The 12,351-nt window shown below is 42.3% G+C and overlaps 1 protein-coding gene across 3 annotated transcripts in view; it reads left to right on the top strand.

Annotated features, from left to right (window-relative positions):
- SRC (SRC proto-oncogene, non-receptor tyrosine kinase) overlaps positions 1 to 12,351 on the top strand; it is a 257,634-nt gene that overhangs the window by 149,112 nt on the left and 96,171 nt on the right. For all 3 annotated transcript variants that reach the window (XR_015297608.1, XM_086932231.1, XM_086932230.1), the window contains exon 2: positions 10,662 to 10,705. The gene's annotated coding sequence lies outside the window, so the exon portion shown is untranslated. The remainder of the gene's footprint in view (positions 1 to 10,661; positions 10,706 to 12,351) is intronic.

The following is a 12,351-nucleotide window of genomic DNA, read 5'->3' on the forward strand; positions in this document are numbered from 1 at the left end:
GGCAAAGTGAGCAAGGGACCCACATCTGGGTATACCCTGCCAACTTAGGGCAAACAAAGCAGACCCAAGGAGATGATGGACGGAGCGCAGAAACCTTTCAGACACGCACCACCAGTCACAGATCTGGGTTGAATACATCATCGTTATAGCTCACTTCGCCACCCCAGCTCACTTTGCCACTCGATTCAAGCTAGCCTGGCTGATGAAGGGTGTTACCCAGAAACCGGTCCCAGGATGCTTGTCCCAGGATGCTTGTTTCCGGTTCAGGGAAGACCTGGTTTGGCAGTTCAGGCTGGACTGTTCACATGAGGCACAGGGTCACAGCTGAAAGTACTATGTTGTGGGCCAGGGAGGGGCGGCCTCCCTCCGTTTACATTACAGGGTAGCCCCCTCAAGCTTCGTGACGCCACAAAGTTGGAACCGGAACAAATCATTCCTTCGGACGTAACACATAATTTGCGCATGAAAGCAAATTACATTTCATGCTGGTCATGCTGTCTTTATTTACGTGAAAGGAAGTAGATGTGTTACTAACTTTCTTCGCAAATGACACATTGTTCTATTTCCTTCCTGTGAAATACATTGTGTACTATGCTTAAAGCAGACTGAAGTTTTTATTTTATTTTTTATTGCGTGGGGCTCCGTTCAACCCTATGCACAGAATGATCTGTTTCACTAACTGGTCTTTGTATATGAGCTTAATTTTGTGAAATATATAGATGACGGATTTTCAAGAGCGACTATGTTGTACATATTTTCAAAATGTCTAATGTGTTGCTCTTCGTGGAGCGATTGTTGACTTATTAAAATCATGCCTTCTTCCATTCTGGTGTTTGGTGGGCCCCTTCCATTGAACGTTTATTGCAAGGTAGGTGCGTTTATACAGCGCTTACTGCCCTGACCAGGCCTTGGACCATTGATGATTGACTAGACCCACAGCAGCCTTCCATCACTTCCTCGATGCCGCTGGGCTGCAGATTAGGCACATGCCTCCATGGCAATCCTCTTAGAAGTGACGATCTGCAATTTGAAGTTCCCTCGCAGTTATCCAGGGCTCGAGTCGGGGTACCACGCGGGTGGACGGCGTCCCCCCACTTATTTTACCGGGAGCTCGATAACTGGAGCAAATGGAGCCACACATTCACTCTTTGGCCTCTCTGGGGCGAGATCGGAGCTCATTCAGAACGCTGCTCACACGCTGGCTTCTTTGATGCAATCGCATCTAAGGGGTGAGCGACGGGAGGCAATGAGTCTGATGGTGCAAGCCACCTTTCGTGACGTCACTTCCTGTCGTGACATCACTTCCTGTCGTGACGTCAGCGTCCCCCCACTTCTTTTAAAAAAAAATTTTTTTTAGGACTTGTGCCCCGTCTATGACCTGTGCTCCTGACCCCACTTCAGAGCAGACGTCGGTAGGAACAACATGGAGTTCGGGCCTGGGTCTCGTAGTACGCATGCGCTGCCCAGTCTCGGGCTGTGTTGTGCACTCGTTACAGCGGCTTCCACCTAAAACGCTTGCGTGCATGAACGAGACGCTTAAATTAACTTGACGTCTGAGCAGATTTCGAATACAACCAAACCTAACAAATGTTCCCTTTTAAAGAGGCAGTTATAGCAGCTGTGTCCATAGTAGTACCCTACTGCTGCCAAACTAAATTCGCCACACTCTCATTGGTCCATCCTACGGTGACCTTGAAACCTCTTTAAGGATTCAACAGGATATCTCAATGCGATTGGCTGAGCTGCAAATTGTTGGGTATATGATTAACAGACACTCTCCCTCTCTGTTACTGTTTAGTACCACAAATCCAACTCTTACTTTACTTTTTCTGCCGCCACCATCCACCCTGGGGGCACTCGTTGTGCCGGTAAACTTTGTTCCCGACGCTTCCCGAAATTGTTGAGCCGTGCGGACTTGAGCTGCTAGAGAGAGAAGAATTTATTCCTTCCCCGGCGGTGTATTTTTCTACCGAGTGGGCATTTGAAGTGAGCACCAACCTAGAGGTACCCCATCGAGGGGTGTACTCCTACCCTGGATCTTGCAACCACGGTGACAGGGACCGTATAATTTCGTCGGATCCCTGTAATTTGGCCCTTCTGTCCTGAGGAAGCCCATAGATACGTGTGGCTGAAACGCGACCGCGACTGCGTCGACAGATATTCTGTGGAGGAGTCCATTTCAATTGTTAAATTTGTGCTATACTGTAGCATAAGCGCCAGTTGAAATAATCTTGTTGGGGTAATTAGTTGCCCTAGGCGTTGATACATAGGACTACCTGGTAGTGTAGCATTGAAATTCAGGAATGCGCACATAGACATATAAGCGTGTTTTTCGTGTATTTTTTGTTTTTTTGTCTTTTGTAGGGCTGTGTTCTTAGTGCAATTTGAGTGTAAATATATATGTGATGTATATGTTGTATATTGTATTATATGGAAAGATTGAGTACAAGTGAAGGTACTCTCGTTGTATATAATCATCTGTTGCTTGGTTTATGTCTCCACCTAGTTGTTTGATATAGCTATATATGTGACCGTAATTTGTGTATTTATTACTTTATAAAATTCATTTTTGGATATATCAAGGCTTTTAATTTAACCTTGATTACAAACCAATATTGAATCGATCCCTCTGTGCCTCTTTGTATTTATATACATCTTTTTGATGTCATGTTCTCATGTACATGAGGGTAATTTGTGCACAACCCCCCTCTCTCTTTTCTAGTAGCCACCATCCACCCTCTGCACCGCTTCAAGTCCAGTTGATGAAAAATGGGCATAAACAGGATTATCACTACATCCACGGTTTGCAATCTTTCAACGTTGTGCAAATAACATCGCAGCACTCGACGGGAAAACAGTCTGACACTTCAGCTGGCAATGGCTGGCGGTAATTGCAGGGTTTGAAATGCCGAAACAGCACGTTGTGCCATCTTTCAGCTCCCCTAATATATCATTAGGCAAGGTCCAGCGCAAACATAATTTCAACTAATGACTTTTAGTCCTCAATTCAACCTTGGACTCCGAGTGCCAGGGATTAGATGAAAGCCTGGCCAAATCAGCAATACAGACAGGTATTTTATCTACATGCCTGCTTTCTGTTGGGATGTGTTTTATTTGAGTGTATTTTTTATTTTAAATAGCGTTAAACATTGACAAGGCGCATTCAGCTCTTGCACTACTTCCCAGTATCTGTTGAATTTTTAGGTCTCGCTTGACCGGGCACCTCTGGGGCAAGGGTGTTAGCAATTTGTTAAAATATATGCAATTGGATTTGGCTTCTCCTGGTGGAGCTTCAGGTCTCACGTACCTCATACTATTGGATGTTTGGTGTATCAAGCAGTCTCCTATTGAACTTTTGCACCACAATTGAAGAGGGACTATTTTACGTGCATTGAATAATCAAGTTATGTACTTGATTTCATAAAGCAATCACAAGTGGATGATGGACGGAGCGCTGAAACTTTTCAGACATTCACCCCCCAGTTGTAGATCTGGGTTGAATGCATTATCGTTCTTTAGCTCACTTCGCCACCAGACCCAGCATTTGCCAAGACATGGGTCTCTTGCTCACTTTGCCACTGGATTCAAGCTAGCCTGACTGATGAGGGGAGTAAACCCCAAAACCGGTCCCAGGATGTTTGTTTCCTGTCCAGGGAAGACCTGGCTTGGCAGTTCAGGCTGGACTGTTTCCATGAGGAACAGGGTCAAGACTGATTTGCATATGGCCCGGTCTGAACTGGGGTGGTGGAGTGAGCTAAAGAATGATGATGGACTCTACCCCAGATCTGTGACTGGGGCTGAGTGTCTGAAAGCTTCAGTGCTTCGTCCAGCATCTCTGTTTGCCATGATCTCATAAATAAATTGCACAAAGAAAAAAGTATTTTCGGTCTGGCTTCACAGCACAATGGTCACATTACCTTGTGTATACAATAGAAAGAGCTTTCAGAACCCCTACTGACAGAGGGGCCTTCACTCTGCCCAAATTTGTTAAACTGGTGTACACAATTTGACCAGACAGGAGATGTGCACTAACACTGAAAGAGTGCTTCTATTCCACTTTTTGCATTGTGAGAAAGCTTATGCTTAGTGCATCAGGACTGAGTTGGTTAAGGTGACAAGCAATGACCAAGGCTCTACCCACGATTTGTTTATTTAAAGTTACAGCAAAAGCTGTAGGCTTGACTTATATGAAGTTAATCTCAAGGCCATTTAAGAGTGGATAGTTGTTACTTTGTGTGAAAGCATGTAGAGAGGGTCTTTATTATACATAATCTTACAAATTGTCTTGGTACGCAAGGTTTTTTAGTTGGTTAGGCCCTGTGACAAACCCATACACAGGGTTAGAAGATGTTCTCTTTAATAATACTTGTTAGGCCCTCCAAAGAGTTTGTATGACTAAATGCCTTGTAGTTGCCTTGTTTGAGAGCTTATGCTCGACAGTAGGTTAGAGTTGGTTTTGTCCTAAGCCAATGAAAAATGCTATATACTGGATTGATTTATTCCTTAACATTTTGTCAGCTGCCAGAGCTCTAATTTAGTTATTATGAAATGTTATTACAAAGGCAGTAAGCCTGACTTAATTATTGTGAAAAGCATTTGTTAATGCCAATAACCTTTGGAGTTGAATTGTTACTACCGTGTGTTTTGTCACATGGAATCCTGCAAATTACCGTTGTAGACAAGCGTTTTGTTGTTGGTTACCTCATCTGCCAAATCCTTGGGTTCTAGATTGGCACTGTAATTGACCAGAACGCAATTTCGATCTTTCTGTGCTGCAAGACCAGGAGAAATAATAAAGCTGAAAAAACTCCACCAATGAAAAAAATAGAAAGATAAGCAAGATCAAAGAGATAGAATCCGGGTTGACATCCAAATCGCAGTAAAACACAAACCATAAAACATTCTGGAACATATTTGCCGCACAACTGGGGATAAGAAAGTGAGCTCATGCAACTCCAGTATCCTCATCTGAATGGGAAAAGCACATCCTCAGACTTTACAAATCTAATTCCCAAAACCAGGTTTCTCCTGGCCGGTGTTCCGTATAGAAGGGCCTATTTGAGCAGGACTAGATGAAAATCTCAGCTACACAGATCTCCACTTTCATAAACTCAGCTAGGTCATCTGCGGCGATGGGCCCAGACAATATCCTAATCAAAGTACTACAATAAAAATACAGATGATTGGAGTAAATTCCTAGCCCCACTCTTCCAACACTGTTTTGAGTGTGGGAAAATACCAAAATCTTGGCGGAGTAGCATAGTGGTTCCTCTCCTAAAAACAGGTTCAAGATCGAATCCATCCAACTATAGACACATAGCCCTCCTTGATGCCACTAGGAAGATCTTCGCAGCTTGCATTTTGGATCATCTAACAGACTGGGCATTCGCGAATAATGTGATTCGCATGACACAGGCCGGTTTCCGCACAAAACACTCAACTTTGAAGAGCAGCGACGTTATCCAGACTGTCCTAGATAACTGTTATGTTAAACTCACAAATATGATGCTGTGCTTTTATTGATTTTTCAACCGCTTTTGATAGCGTGGACAAACCGATATTATGGAGAAAACTAGAGTGTTTACGGATTCCTACAGATCTTCTTACAGTAATTATCTCCCTGCACATGGCAACATGGTGTAGAGTTCAAATGGGGGGAGAAAAGGGCTTAACCAGTCCAATCCCTACGACGAATGGCTTAAAACAGGGACGCCTACTAGCACCCATATTATTTTCCATTTACATATGTGACCTACCAGGGCGCCTTTCCCTAATTAAGAACTCTTACCCCAAAATAAGCACAGCTAGATATCCATTGCTTAATGTACGCTGATGATCTTCTCATACTCGATCGTACCCCAATTGGCTTGCAAAGAGATTTAAATGAACTAAACCAATATGCAAAAGAACATTTCTTGGCCCCAAACCTATCTAAAACCAAAATTGTTCCTTTTAGTGGGAGAAGGAAATCTCTACCTTTCACATGGTCATTGGGAAGTAACCCAATTGAGACAGTGAAAGAATGTTTACTTGGGTCGTATCTTTATGCATAACTTACAAAACACTTCCCATCTCCAACATCTAGGGAGAAAGGCAGATTCCCATGTCGGGGCACTACAAAAATGTTATCGCTCAATGGGCAATAGACATTTTAAATCTTTGTTGGCGTGAAAATCCCACCCATTTTATCTTACGCCATGGAACATACACAAATTAAAACATGGCAAACAATAAAATTAAAGGAAGGGATTATCCTTCGGAATCTGTTAAAAGTATCCTAATCAGTCCCTGTACAAGCTTTACGACTGGAGCTCTCTCTGACTAGCAGATTTGCTCGAGTTGTCTCCAGTATTATATGGTGGGCCTATAATCTCTTTCACACAGCTCCAGACACATTAAAATACATATATAAATTGGAGACTTTAAGAGATGAAGCGTCTTGGTACACCTTCAATAGGAACCTTTTAAAAGCCCTTGAGTTGTCACAATGCACTTTGCACTTTTGCAGGCCTTGTCTCATGTGCACCTGAAGCTATTTTTAAATATATGACGCAGAGAATAAGCTATGAAATGGACAAAGAATATTGTATCCAATTAAAGCATTACAAAACTTTCTCGGAAAGCATAGTATTTAAAACTCCAAACATTATTTACAGTTTCAGTTAGAACACAGTGTAAGGCGCTGTATCCTTCTTTGGCAATTGGGTATTCTCCCTTTAAAAACATATAAAGCCAGATGGGAAGCGACAAATAATTCTCTAGGCAAATGTGACTTGTGCAATGGGGGACCCCATGATCTGTATCATGTATTACTAATTTGTCCTAATCCGATATTGGTAGAGACTTGGCGTCGATGTAAACAGCCAATCCGTTAAGACATAATGCTATTTTAGCTCAAGATCTAATCATGGTGTGTAAATCTCTCCTTAATAAATTTGTTTGTTACAACTTGTTTAAGTTTTTAAAGAGTTTCCTAAAGTTATTTAAAAGAAAAGTGCACAAATCTAATAGTTTTAACTATTGTAAGTTGTTCGTGCAGACCACAAACTATTATTACTTGTCTCTTCTTATAAAGAGCTTTAAAAAGGTTTTTAATAACCTAATCTAACACTTTCTATTTTATGTATTTGTTGACCTCAGTTGAGATTTAAATCAAATAAAATTATGTCATTGTCAATGATAGTCTTTATTTCTATTTATTTATAGAGTTTTATATAGCGTGGACTTGACCCTTGGGTATCAGAGCGCTTCACAGTTACATATGGAATATTTGTGATACAGTGCGATTGGCTATATAAAAAATTCTTGTACAATATTTTCTTATCAGTTTCAGCAAAAACAGCAGCATTACTATATAAAATATTCCTGTCAAGACATTCTTATCCATTTCAGCAAAGTAACAGTATTTTGTATACAAGGCTCTGAAGTGCTTTCTGTGAGTTCTACCACAGGACCAGTTCATGATCGACGTTTGGTATTAATGGTATTAAAGATCAGTCTAGTCTTATGGAAGGAACTTGCTCATTAGGAAGCTCTTCGCTTCCTTCTTGAATGTTGCTATGTTTTGAATTTTTCTAATGTTTGGAGGGAGTGAATTCCAGATTCTGGGAGCTGCTCCAGAGAAAGCTCTGTCATAGGTTTTCTTCTTCCGAAAGATGGGTGGTTTCAGCAGCAGTTCTCTGGCACTATAGCTGGTCTGCTTCCCCCTGAAAGCTCTATTTTCTGAGCTAGGTACCTTGGAGTTTTGTAGTTGAGCGCTTTATGAGTAGTACATGCCAGTTTGAATTGAATTCTGGCTTTGTAAGGTAACCAGTTTAATGCTTTCAGGTGAGGGGAGATATGGTCATATTTTCTGGCTCCAGTAATGAGTCTTGCTGTTGCATTTAGACACGCTTTTAGTGGAGCTGTGGACATTTTTGACAGACCTGCTAGAGTTGTACTACATGCTTTTCTGCAACATTCAGTGAATTCAGCGTCCTTTCACGAGGCGCTTTTACAAAAAAATACGTTTGTCTGTCAACTTAACAAACAAATGCTTTTTTGGTTAAAGTACCCCATACGGCGCTTTCACTTTAATGGTGGCTTCGGACCTTGCTTTAGACATGCACCCTCTAAAGAAAGGGGCGTGGCCTCTATTTACGTGAAAGTGCAGCATGGGGCACTTGAAAACAACAAGCATTTGCAGTGCAATAGGTCTCACATTTTAGAAACTTTGAACTCTTGGTATTGTAAATGACAATGCCTTTTATTATTGCAGCTTTTTAAAAACACAAATAAAAGGCATTGTCATTTACAATGCCAGTAGCTCAAAATCGCTCAATTGCGAGACCTACTGCATTATAAATGCTTGTTTTTACTTTTTACATGGTCATGCTCTCTTGCGTCATTATTCCTGAAGCAACCAGTAGACGTGGGTCCTTAAAGGATGGTCGAATGCTGCAGGCAAAATATCATGTTATAATGTACTGGAAAGAAGGCCGTTCTGGCCTAGTTCTCGTAACTGCATTACCTTGCCTCATGGTGGTGCTGGTATTTCTTGATGCAGACGCTCCATGCTGTGCCACTTCCTCTGACCTTGCAAATACATTTGACGCATGTGCAAAGACCTATTAGTACTTCCATTTATGCACCCATAAGTCTCTTATCAAAGGCACACGTAAATGCACTTTCCCAAAGTTTCAAGAAGGTTTAAATTACCCAGCTTTCGAAAGTTGTGGCACGTTTCTATGCCATTCCCCAGACTTCAGGAGATGCATAGAAAATCTGCTACTTCCAGGAAAAGCTCTCGTCCAGCAGGAGAAATTCTTTATATCAGGGCTACTACAATGATTTGTATGTCTTGCCTACCAGATAGTGCCAGCTCCAGTGCATAATTTGAGCCAGTGGTTTCTGGTGCTCGACTCTGGCACTTAATTGTCAACACGGGGGCTTTGACCGTCTGCCACATGGTGGCACTATCTGATTTAGATAGGAGGATAACATTTATTTGTTCAATATACTATAAGAATGACTAATACCTGCCACCCAAGACATTCTAATACCATTAGGGGTACGTAATAGTCTGACTTGTCACACTTGTAGGAGTGTGATGGTGAGTAGTTGTGTGGGTATTGTCGCTGGCAGGGGCAATAGGCACCGCAAGCTGCAGTCGCCTCCTGACGATGGCCCTAGCACTTATTGTTTTACAAATTAAGCACTGGCAAGCTGTCTGTTTGCGAAAAGACCTAGTCACCTTACAGTGGGCTTAGAACCTGGGCATTCCTTGCCATTGGTTAGATTTATTGTAATCTTATTTACTTGCTTTTTATTCATTAGGTTTGTGGGTTTTTCCTCTTCCTTATGTGTTAGCCCCCCCCCCACTGAAGCATAAACTCGTTACTTGTGTCCTTCCACTGCCTTCATTTCAGGCACTATTTTGATCTGTTTGGTTAAGCGCTTCATGAGTGTACAGGTTTTCCAGCCCTCCTCTTCATGTACTTTGCTTACCCTGTTCGGTGTGCTTCAGGTTGCGCTCTTTCGCATGGGTGCTTCTTACCACCCACCCCCCTTCTGTTTTGGGATCACTCTTGTGTGCTCCATTTTATTTGATCTTTATTCCTTGTTTTAAAAAAAAAAGTTTTTTGTCATTCATCACAACATCTTTCTGACGTCGGGAAAGCCAAAATGTATCAGCGGTAAGGCCATTAGCTTTACCTGTGCTTGTTTGAATCCCTGTCATTCTCAGTATGGTATTAAGTAACTTTTTTGTTGTTTGTATTTATTAGATGTTTTTATAACTGATACACGATTCAATTGGTCAACAAGTGATTTTTTTGCCATTATAATAAAATATAAAAGTAAGCCTTTATATTGAGTTAAATGGTATCATATCAGTTTAAAGTGGATTGCAATTACACTGTGTAAACAAGCTAGTAATAGCAAAGCCAGTCTCAGAAGTACTTAAAGCATCTAGGTGGTAAATTTACCCTGGTAAAGTAGGGCAGATGTCAAGCACTCTGCCTTGTCTTCAAGGCACTACACGGAACGGGCCCCAGATCCCTACAAAAAATGTTTTCCTGGTACACCCCCACCAGAACTCTCCGATCCACCTCAGCCTGCCTTGTGTCGGTACCCAGATTTAACAAGGTAATGACCGGGGGAAGATCCTTCAAAGTGGCCGCCGCCAAACTTTGGAACAGTTTGCCGGTTGACATTCGCCAAATTCCACAACTCCTGCCTTTCAGAAAGCGAATCAAAACCTGGCTCTTCCCCAATACCGTTCATTGCTAACTCTCTTATTAGCCTCCCGTCTCTTTCCATCCTAAGGAGTGAGCTTCAGCGCCAGGATACCTGTCAGGTGACAGTTGCGCTCTACAAGTGTTTTAAATAAAAAATAAAATAAAAAATGTTCTGTTTAGACAGCATGTCTGTTTCCCAGGGACATCCTGTATGACAAGGTCATTGACACAGATATGCCAAGTATTTAACAATGTGGCGCCACCTGTTGGCAGCACCCTTGTTGTGCATCTACCATTGTCTTACGCTAAAGTCTGCCCTGATTTGGACCTCTCTAGCATGAATGTAAATTAAGTGGGCCAGAGTGGGTTGATGGCAGGAGGTGGACATTCTTCACCTGGTATCTGTACCACCATTTAACTAATGGGCTTATCTTTGATTTTCAGGTCTCGTGAAGGAACAGTGACTGGGGACTTCTACGCTACCAGTGGTAAGAGAGACCTTTTTTTATTTTGGAGGTGTGGATGCTGGCCTGCTAACAGATGCATATAAGTTGACTGTGGTTCTAAACCAGCAGACAGGGTGGCGAGAAAATTCAGATAAAATTCCTGCCCCCCCCCCCCCTTTCTTGTCAGTTACTGGAAGCATGGTATGCCCATGTGTGGGAAATATGAGTTCCAAAAATAGCTTTTTCCTGATTTGTACAGAAAAAGCAAGAATGAATCTACTTGTTTATCTTAGCTGCCAGACCGGCTACAGACTTAACATTGATGTTATGCTTCTTCCTTCTTTTCACACGTGCTCCCAGTTTTGACAGAAAAGGAACACGAGACACAATGAAATAAACTGATCTCTCATGGGTTTCACAATTTGGGTATTGCTCAGCATTTTAACGTACAAGTAGCAGCTACGTACAGCTTGTGAATAGGACTCCCCTACAGGTAGTCAAAACAACAAGAGTGTGCCTTCTTGGGAGAAGAACGAGCATAAAGAGTCAGATTTGATTCTTTAGAAAGCCCTCACTCACCAACCTGGTTGGTGACATGCTTCATCGGGCCCCACCAGGAAGGTCGACTCCCCTACAGACAGCTCATAGCTGAGTGTTCAGAAAGCCTGTTTGTGGACCACACCCAAAAATCCAACTGGGCTTAGAGACCACCATTTTCAATGTTGTCACTTTCATTTGCTTGGTTCTTATTCACCTGCGTAACTTCCTCTAATGATGTGTCTGCCTCCCCTGAAGCAGAGGCTCTTTACTGTCCTTTTGATTGGCTGACTTGTGTCCTTCCACTGCTTAGTAGCTATGTTTTTTCATTTTCATTAAGCACTCCATTAGTGTGCATGTTTTATCTTGCGCTCTCTCTGTATGTCACTCTTCCAAAATACCGGACCCTTTCCCATTGCTTCCACTTCAGCTGGCCCACCCTCTCTACTGTTGCCCCCTTGGCCCTCGCAATTCAGTCAAATACTTTCATTGAATTTGTTTTTTTAAAAGGGCTGGCTGCGGTCATTGACTGCTGGGCCTCTCTGCTGTTGGGAAACATGCTTTTGTTGCCCCTTTGTTCCCTCACACCCCCCATTCTCTGCCACTTCCCATGGCCTGCTCCTACACTGCTCGATCACGTTTATGGTCCATCAAATTATTTTTTGGGGAGGGCCTGGCAAAAAAAAAAAAAAAAGATTTTGTGATAATTTTTTTAATTACTGATTATAGTGACGTCCGCGAATCTAGGATCAGTACATTAAAATAAAAAAACATCACAACCCAGCTGATACGCATGGATGGTGGCACATGCTCATACATTCACGCATCATACATACATACATACATGCATAATGCATGCACACCAACTTTTTTGGGGGGGGCGATGCGGTCTTCAGCTATAAAACATTGGCATACATTTGATAGCGAGGATGGTAGAGTTTTGCATACCCTGAGCCTGAGACATGCTAATAAGAATGTTTTACCCTTGCTTAGCTTCTCTTGTGTGATTGGGCTTCAGCTGTGTAGGCCACATTTCGACTTGGATGCTAAATGTAGTAATAATGCCAAGTCTAGTGTTAATGATTCAAAAGGTCTCTCCACTCCTTTTTCCACCCTTACAATTTGGAGGCACGGAATGTGGAATAGCACAT

This window comes from Lissotriton vulgaris, chromosome 7 (assembly GCF_964263255.1).
Source record: "Lissotriton vulgaris chromosome 7, aLisVul1.2, whole genome shotgun sequence".
Taxonomy (NCBI): domain Eukaryota; kingdom Metazoa; phylum Chordata; class Amphibia; order Caudata; family Salamandridae; genus Lissotriton; species Lissotriton vulgaris.